We start from the raw sequence: 8,871 nt of genomic DNA, 5'->3' as shown, positions 1-8,871 counted from the left end.
ACACATTCTACATGTTTCCAGATAAAACAAAAACAGGCATATTCCATTGACAAGTATCATTTACAGACACTCACGGATTGCATACCCTTACCACAGGTCTCACTGCATGGGCTCCATGGTAGCCAAGACCCCCAGTTACCTGCCACTGTTGGAGTATAAACAAAGTTTAATGCACACAGTACATGTTAACTGCAGGGTAAATCTTTTAACAGCAGTTGCAAAAACACAACAGTGACCCATATGCAAATACAAAATTGAGATAATTCTTTTTTTTTCTGCTTAGTCAAACACAGTTTGAATTTTTTGCAAAAATACCATTTGTATACAGCAGCAGCAGTTTATATGGGGCAGCCATTGGAAATTAGATCGTTGACAGTCACTGCAATTTTTAGGTATGTACTACATTTATAGAAAATGTGTTTTATATAGTGTTCTTTTCACCTGGACATGGTCTGACACCGCACATGATGACCTCCACTGCCTTTCCCTCACATGGCCTGCCTCCATGCTGGGCTGGAGGGTTACTGCAGGTTCGGACTCTGGTTCTGTTGCCCTGACCACAGGTACGTGAACACTCCTCCCAGAGAGACCACTCTGACCAGTTACCATCCACTGCACAGGGACAAAGGTACACATGTTGTTATCACATGTTCCATTTGCACACAAGCATTATTGACAAGTATTAAGAGATCAAGATGAATCCTCTGTCTGAAAAACACTCTCACCTGGACAGGGTTTCCCTTGACAACGGCGTGTCTCTAAGTCTGATCCTGCACAGTGTCGGCCTCCACTGGCAGGTAGAGGATTGTTGCACTGCTTCAGCCTATTCTGAGCACCAGCACCACAGGATACACTGCAAGGAGCCCACTCTGCCCACTCTGAGTATCCTCCATGGACTGTAAAACAAGGTAATGAACTTTGTTATCTGGCAGGTGGTACATCTGTACATGTATTTGTTTTCTCTTTTTTTTGATACAAAGATTTTGAAGACCACATAAAGTCTTTAACGCATCACTGATTTTACCAACTGAAAAACATGGACCAATAAAAAAAGTGCACAATGTCCAGCTCACCTCGTACAGTAAGAGTGACCCTGACCAGCACTGATCCAAGCAAGTTTCTGGCCACAAATTCATATTCAGCTGTGTCCCCTTTCTGGGCACTACTGATCCTGAGGGAACCATTGGACAAGGTGGAGAAGCGGTCGTTGCCCAGTAGGGGGCGTCCCTGCCGGGACCACTCTATCATCTGGCTAGGCTCACCTTCTGCCTGACAGTTGAGCACAGATGTGGTTCCAGCATCCACGACTGTCTCCACCGGCTCCACAATGATGGAGGGTGCACCTGGAAAAACAGTACTTCTGTTAGATCTAACCCTCACATTTAAAAAATGTTCACTACACATTTGCTTTCCACAGAAAATGCTAGAATTAATGCCAAAGCGAGTGAAGCAAATAAACACTTACTCTGCAAGGTGAGAGTGACACTTCTTTCCACCACCCCAGCATCATTTGTTGCCACGCACATGTAATTGCCCCCATCTTCACTCTGTCATACACATCATAATTGCAAAATAAAAACCCCAATGAAAACAAACAACAAAGAAAAAGCTTTGTGTTTTGACATGCAGCTTATCTCTCTAAAAATACAGGTTATCTATAAAAAAAATCACCAAAACTGCACCATTTATCCTGGGCAGAAACTAAAAACAGAAACAACTGTCAGGCTTTTAACTTTCAGAAGGAAATCTAAGCCTAATATCAAAAGCACTCTTTGCACCGGATTCTGTAAAAATACACACAAATTCTGAAGGCACAACTTTAAAGCAATTTGTGAAAATTCAGGGACTTTTCAGGTGAACTGCAGGATGTATTTACACAGAGCAGGTAGGAGACAAGTACGGAAGCAAATCAAAAATGTAAAAAGTAAAATATATATAGAATGTAGTCACTCTTTTTTCCAGCATTGGTAACATTTGTGGGCACTTGAAAAAATGTTGTACACGTTGATTCTACATTTGTACAATTTTTGCAAAATAAATGATCAAACAAATTCAACTTTTTTGGCTTTTTCTTAGGATTTATAGCATTATAACTTTGGGATATTACACAAAAGGCATTTTTGAGTTCTTTGTACTTCTAGAGAGATATGGGTGCGGGGCATTTTGTACTGCCTACACTTAGTAAAAATGTGACAACAATCACACTATTTATCCTCCTCCTGCACCTTCACTGAGAGGGCTGCCATGTTTTTCCCAGGACAGTGTAGGCTGAGGGACACCGTCTGCTATACAAACCAGCTGATCCTGACTGTTTTCTACCACTGCAACCTTCTGCTCTCCCCCACGAATGGAGGGAGGAACTGAAAAGGTGAAAGAGGATAAAAACAAAGCTGAAAGTCATTCAAAAATTGTTAGTTTCTGTGCAATTTTTCATTATTTCTACACCATTCCTTGTTTGTGGACGTAGGTCAGTGTACAGATCTGGTAATTGGATTTTCCGTTCTGAAATGGGTATTCAAAAACAAAAAACGAGTGGTTATTTGATTTTCGTTTTAAAATACAAAAATTAAAATTGAAATACAAGACGGTTTTCCTTTTCATGATCAAAAAGGGATATACGATTTTTTTTAAAAATGCTTTGATTTTCGTTTTATATTTAGAATAACAAGAAAGTAAAATCAGTAAGAGACAGAAACGAAAAAAGGTTAGTTTTTTTTAATTTTCTGAGACCGGAAGTGGTCATCAGCAAGTGTGGAGCCAAACAGAGTACGGTGCATAGACTGTATATACATTTTTTTCGTGAGTTTTCATGGTCAAAATGAGAGATCAGGTGGCCGATCTTAAAATAAATCAATATTAATTTTTTTATAGAGCGTTAAAGTTTTGCGAAGCCAGGGGGCGGGACTACTTGATTGACAGTCCAGTCTGGAATGATTGACAGGTCCTATGGAGGAGGCAGCAGAGACTCTGTTCTCCTCGTTTGGATTAATTCTGATATAATAACTGTTGGTTTATTTATCGGTGGAGCAGCACAACATTTTCCACAGACAGTTTTCCTGCCCGTTGGCTTGTTTTAACCAGTTTTCTACCTTCGGCTGATTCTACCAGCAGAAACTGAAAGGACTCCAATAGTTCGGTAAGTAAATGTTTATTTTCGTATCGGTGCCGCTTTTAATGTACTTTATATGCAACTTTAGTGTCAGATATAATGTGTGCCATGCACTCCAGATGTTGGTGGAGTTTGTTTCAGTGTGTGTTGACCAGAGAAGAAAGTTAGCATAGTAAATATTAGCTTTAATGTTAGCGATGCTAACCGAGCTAGCTGCTCAGTCGTAGCCTGATTAAAGCTAACGTAGCATCAAGCTAATGTGTTGAGTTTCACGTAAACAGCTGAAGTGTGTTGTGGTTCTGTAATGTGGTTCATCAAGTTCATAAAACTGTGGCTGGTTGACATTAATGTAACGTTCAGGAAACTTAAATGTGATTAAAACAGTAACGTTAATGTTGTAGCTGTCAGTAATCAGCTTTAATTTGACACTAAAACAGACTCTGATAGTTTTAAATGACATCAGTTTCATTAATTTGTTGAAAAATGTCTCATTTGTTGTTGTGATGTTGCTGCTGATTCATTAAAAGCAGATGATCCGTGTTGAAGATACGTTTAGTTCTAGTGTCAGAAGTACAAGAAGGAAAATGGAAATTTAGTTCTGCTACATCGAAGATTTCAGGATTAAAATAACTAAATGAGTCTTTATGCCTCAAACTTTATTTTTACAATAAAGAAATAATGAAATAATCACAGATAATAAAAATATAAATAGCAGAGAAAACCCGAAAGAATAATTTCCTGAAAAGTCTGTGAAGGAAAAGCAGTTTTTTATCCTGAAAGATCAGAATCAGCTCCAACATCTGCATCTGACAGCATCAAGTCAACCATAAAAAAAAGAAAAAAGAAAATGACTTCTTTCTGATCACATCTGTTCCACTGCTCACAGGCTGCTGCTGCTCACATTCTTCACATTTACAGTCCACTTTTAAAAGTTCAGCAGACAGGTGCTCTGCTTTGGAGTGTGACGATGTCGTCGGTGATGTGGAGAGTGAAGTTGCCGTTTCGCCCACAGCGTGCTTTAGGGCAGCCGGGTCGGACTTGATGTTTGAAATACTGACCGACAGCTCAGATTTAACTGTCTGTAGTTCCGTTTTGCTGGGTGTTAAACTTTCACTCAAAGCCGTCTTTAGTCTTTAAAATAACTGCCGTCTCGTTACAGAGTGAAAGTAGCAGTTCCTCCTTAAGGTCAGAGATTGCAGCATCTGAGGGCCTCTCCAAAAGAAGACGTAGTTGATGAAGGTGTTCTGGAGCAGGACCACAAAGACCACGACCAAGCAGCCTTGAGATCTTAGGCAGCGTCTCCCTCGGGTGGGTGTCGACGGTGTTCACGGTCAGGTCTGTGAAAATCCCGTCAAAAAACAAAACAGAAAAAAATCTAGATTATAAATCAACATGTAACCAAAGCACTCTGTGTATAACGCCATAGTATAGGATGTAGTTCAGAAAATGTCAAAGTATAGTATACTTTTCAAGAATAACATAGTATGGCCTGTAGTTCATAGTATAGCATGTCGGCAAAAAAACCCAACTGATTATTATGTGGTTCAAAAAGTGCAAAATGATAGGATGTTGCCTAAAATTGTCATGTATGATATGTGGTTCAAAAAATGTCATAGTGCAGTATATTGTCAAAATACTATGTTTTTCAAGAAAACATCAGAGTATATGTCAACTAATTAATGCCATAGAATAATATTTCATTGCACAGGTAAAAGTATAGTATTTTTTAAAACTGTTCAAATTCTTATAATATGTGGCTAAAAAACAAAAAAAAACTAAAACAAAAAAACCTCATAGTAATATGTCAATTTAAAAAGCCTATAGTATAGAGTGTCGCCCAAAAAACGTCATAGCATGTTGTCCAAAAAACATCATAGTATAGCATGTCATTCTAAAAACGTCATAGTATAGCATGTCGCTCAAACAACGTCATAGTATAGCCTTTTGTCTATAAACGTCATAGTATAGCATGTCGCTCTAAAAATGTCATTGTATAGCCTTTGGTCCAAAAAAACGTCACAGCATAGCATGTCGTCCAAAAAACATCATAGTATAGCATGTCGTCCAAAAAAACATCATAGTTTAGCATGTCTCTTTAAAATTGTCACAGTATAGCATGTTGTCCAAAAAAACGTCAGAGTATAGCCTTTGGTCTAAAAACGTCATAGTATAGCATGTAGCTGTAAAAACGTCATAGTATACCATGTCGCTCAGAAAACGTCATAGTATAGCCTTTGGTCTAAAAACGTCATAGTATAGCATGTAGCTGTAAAAACGTCATAGTATACCATGTCGCTTAGAAAACGTCATAGTATAGCCTTTGGTCTAAAAACGTCATACTATAGCATGTAGCTCTTAAAACGTCATAGTATACCATGTCACTCAAAAAACGTCATAGTATAGCCTTTGGTCTAAAAACGTCATAGTATAGCATGTAGCTCTAAAGACGTCATAGTATACCATGTTGCTCTAAAAACTCATAGTATAGCCTTTGGTCGAATGAACATAGTTTAGGATGTCGCTCTAAAAACGACATAGCATGTCGCCCAAAAAACGTCATAGTATAGCCTTTGGTCCAAAAAAAGTCATAGTATAGCATGTCGCCCAAAAAACGTCATACTATAGCATGTGGCTCAAAAAACGTCATAGTGTAGCATGTCACTCTAAAAACGCCATAGCATAGCATGTCGCTCTAAAAACTTCATAGTATAGCATGTCGCTGTAAAGACGTCATAGTATAGCATGTCGCCCAAGAAACGTCATAGTATAGCATGTCGCTCAAAAAACGTAATAGTATAGCATGTGGCTCAAAAAACGTCATAGTGTAGCATGTCACTCTAAAAACGTCATAGCATAGCATGTCGCTCTAAAAACGTCATAGTATAGCATGTCGCTGAAAAGACATCATAGAATAGCATGTCGCCCAAGAAACGTCATAGTATAGCATGTCGCTTTAAAAACATCATAGTATAGCATGTCGCTCTAAAAACGTCATAGTATAGCATGTCGCTCTAAAAACGTCATAGTATAGCATGTCGCCCAAGAAACGTCAGTATAGATTGTCACCGAATAAACGTCATAGTATAGCATGTCGCTCTTGAAACGTCACACTATATAGCATGTCACGCTAAAAACGTCATACTATAGGATGTCGCTCTAAAAACGTCATAGTATAGCATGTTGCTCTAAAAACGTCATAGTATAGCATGTCGCCCAAAAAACGTCATAGTATAGCATGTCGCCCTAAAAACGTCATAGTATAGCATGTCACACTTAAAACGTCATAGTATAGCATGTCGCTCAAAAGTCGTCATAGTATAGCATGTCGCTCTTAAAACGTCATAGTATAGCATGTCGCTCAAAAAACGTCATAGTATAGCATGTCACCCAAAAAAGTCATAGTATAGCATGTCGTCCAAAAAAAACGTCATCGTATAGCATGTCGCTCTTGGAACGTCACACTATAGCATGTCGCTCTAAAAACATCATACTATAGCATGTCGTTCTAAAAACATCATAGTATACCCTTTGGTCCAAAAAATGTCATAGTATAGCCTTTGGTCCAAAAAACGTCATAGTATAGCATGTGGTCCAAAAAACGTCATAGTATAGCATGTTGCTCAAAAAAACGTCATAGTATAGCATGTCGCTCTTAAAACGTCATAGTACAGCATGTCGCTCTAAAAACGTCAACGTATAGCATGTCGCTCTAAAAACGTCATAGTATAGCATGTTGCTCTAAAAACGTCATAGTATAGCATGTGAAGCAAAAAACGTCATAGTATAACATGTGAAGCAAAAAACGTCATAGTATAGCATGTCGCTCTAAAAACGTCATAGTACAGCATGTCGCTCTAAAAACGTCAACGTATAGCATGTCGCTCTAAAAAGGTCATAGTATAGCATGTCGCTTTAAAAACGTCATAGTATAGCATGTCGCTCTTAAAACGTCATAGTATAGCATGTTGCTCAAAAAACGTCATAGTATAGCATGTCGCCCCAAAAAACGTCATAGTATAGCATGTCGCTCTAAAAACGTCATAGTATAGCATGCCACCCAAAAAACGGCATCGTATAGCATGTCGCCCAAGAAACGTCATAGTACAGCATGTTGCTCTAAAAACATCAATGTATAGCATGTCGCTCTAAAAACGTCATAGTATAGCATGTCACTCTAAAAACGTCATAGTATAGCATGTGGCTCATAAAACGTCATAGTGTAGCATGTGGTCCAAAAACGTCATAGTATAGCATATCGCTTTAAAAACGTCATAGTATAGCATGTTGCTCTAAAAATGACATAGTATACTATGGCGTTTTTTTGCGCCAAAATTCATGATGATTTTTTTTCAAAGAAAACCTTTCTGGAGCTTTTTTCGCGGCCTCCTTTACATTATTTCATCATATGGCATGTTTTTACAACATGCTGAAAAATCGCATTTTTTGTTCGACATAGTATGCTATGGCGTTTTTTTTGCGCCAAAATTCATGATTTTTTTTTTTTTTCAAAGAAAACGTTTCTGGAGTGGTTTTCACGGCCTCCTTTACATTATTTCATCATATGGCACATTTTTACAACATGTTGAAAAATCGACATTTTTTTCGACATAGTATACTATGGCGTTTTTTTGCGCCAAAATTCATGATGATTTTTTTTCAAAGAAGACCTTACCATAATGTTTTTCACGGCCTCCTTTTCATTATTTCATCATATGGCATGTTTTTACAACATGCTGAAAAATCGCATTTTTTGTTCGACATAGTATATATACTATGGCGGTTTTTTTTTTGGCGCCAAAATTTATGATTTTTTTTTCAAAGAAAACCTTTCTGGAGTGTTTTTCATGGCCTCCTTTACATTATTTCATCATATGGCACATTTTTACAACATGTTTAAAAATCGAATTTTTTTTTGACATAGTTTACTATGGCGTTTTTTTGCGCCAAAATTCATGATGATTTTTTTTTCAAAGAAAACCTTTCTGGAGTGTTTTTCACGGCCTCCTTTACATTATTTCATCATATGGCACATTTTTACAACATGTTTAAAAATCGAATTTTTTTTTGACATAGTTTACTATGGCGTTTTTTTGCGCCAAAATTCATGATGATTTTTTTTTTCAAAGAAAACCTTTCTGGAGTGTTTTTCACGGCCTCCTTTACATTATTTCATCATATGGCACGTTTTTACAACATGATGAAAAATCGCATTTTTTTTTGGACATAGTATGGCGTTTTTTTTGCACCAAAGTTCATGATGATCTTTATTTCAAAGAAAACCTTTCTGGAGTGTTTTTCACGGCCTCCTTTACATTATTTCATCATATGGCATGTTTTTACAGCATGCTGAAAAATGACATTTTTTGACATAGTATACTATGGCGTTTTTTTGCGGCAAAATTCATGATGATTTCTTTTTTCAAAGAAAACCTTTCTGGAGTATTTTTCACGGCCTCTTTTAAATTATTTCATCATATGGCATGTTTTTACAACATGTTGAAAAATGACATTTTTCGACATAGTATACTATGGCATTCTTTGGTGCCAAAATTCATGGTGATTTTTTTTTTTTTTTTTTTAAAGAAAACCTTTCTGGAGTGTTTTTCACGGCCTCCTTTACATTATTTCATCATATGCCACATTTTTGCAACATGTTGAAAAATCGATTTTTTTTTTTGACATGGTATACTATGGCGTTTTTTTGCGGCAAAATTCATGATGATTTCTTTTTTCAAAGAAAACCTTTCTGGAGTATTTTTCAC

General features: G+C 37.3%; 1 long non-coding RNA gene across 1 annotated transcript; it reads right to left on the bottom strand.

Annotated features, from left to right (window-relative positions):
- Positions 1-522: 522 nt before the first annotated feature.
- LOC118469479 (uncharacterized) lies at positions 523-1,535 on the bottom strand. Its single transcript, XR_004846359.2, has 3 exons — positions 1,466-1,535; positions 726-1,343; positions 523-612 (listed from the first exon to the last, which is right to left on the bottom strand). It is a non-coding gene; the product is annotated as an uncharacterized LOC118469479 (long non-coding RNA).
- Between the last annotated feature and the right edge of the window lie 7,336 nt (positions 1,536-8,871).

The sequence above is a fragment of the Amphiprion ocellaris genome, unplaced genomic scaffold, assembly GCF_022539595.1.
Source record: "Amphiprion ocellaris isolate individual 3 ecotype Okinawa unplaced genomic scaffold, ASM2253959v1 Aocel_unscaffolded188, whole genome shotgun sequence".
Classification (NCBI taxonomy): domain Eukaryota; kingdom Metazoa; phylum Chordata; class Actinopteri; family Pomacentridae; genus Amphiprion; species Amphiprion ocellaris.
Note: the sequence above shows the minus strand (reverse complement) of the source record. Positions and strands in the feature narration are given on the sequence as shown.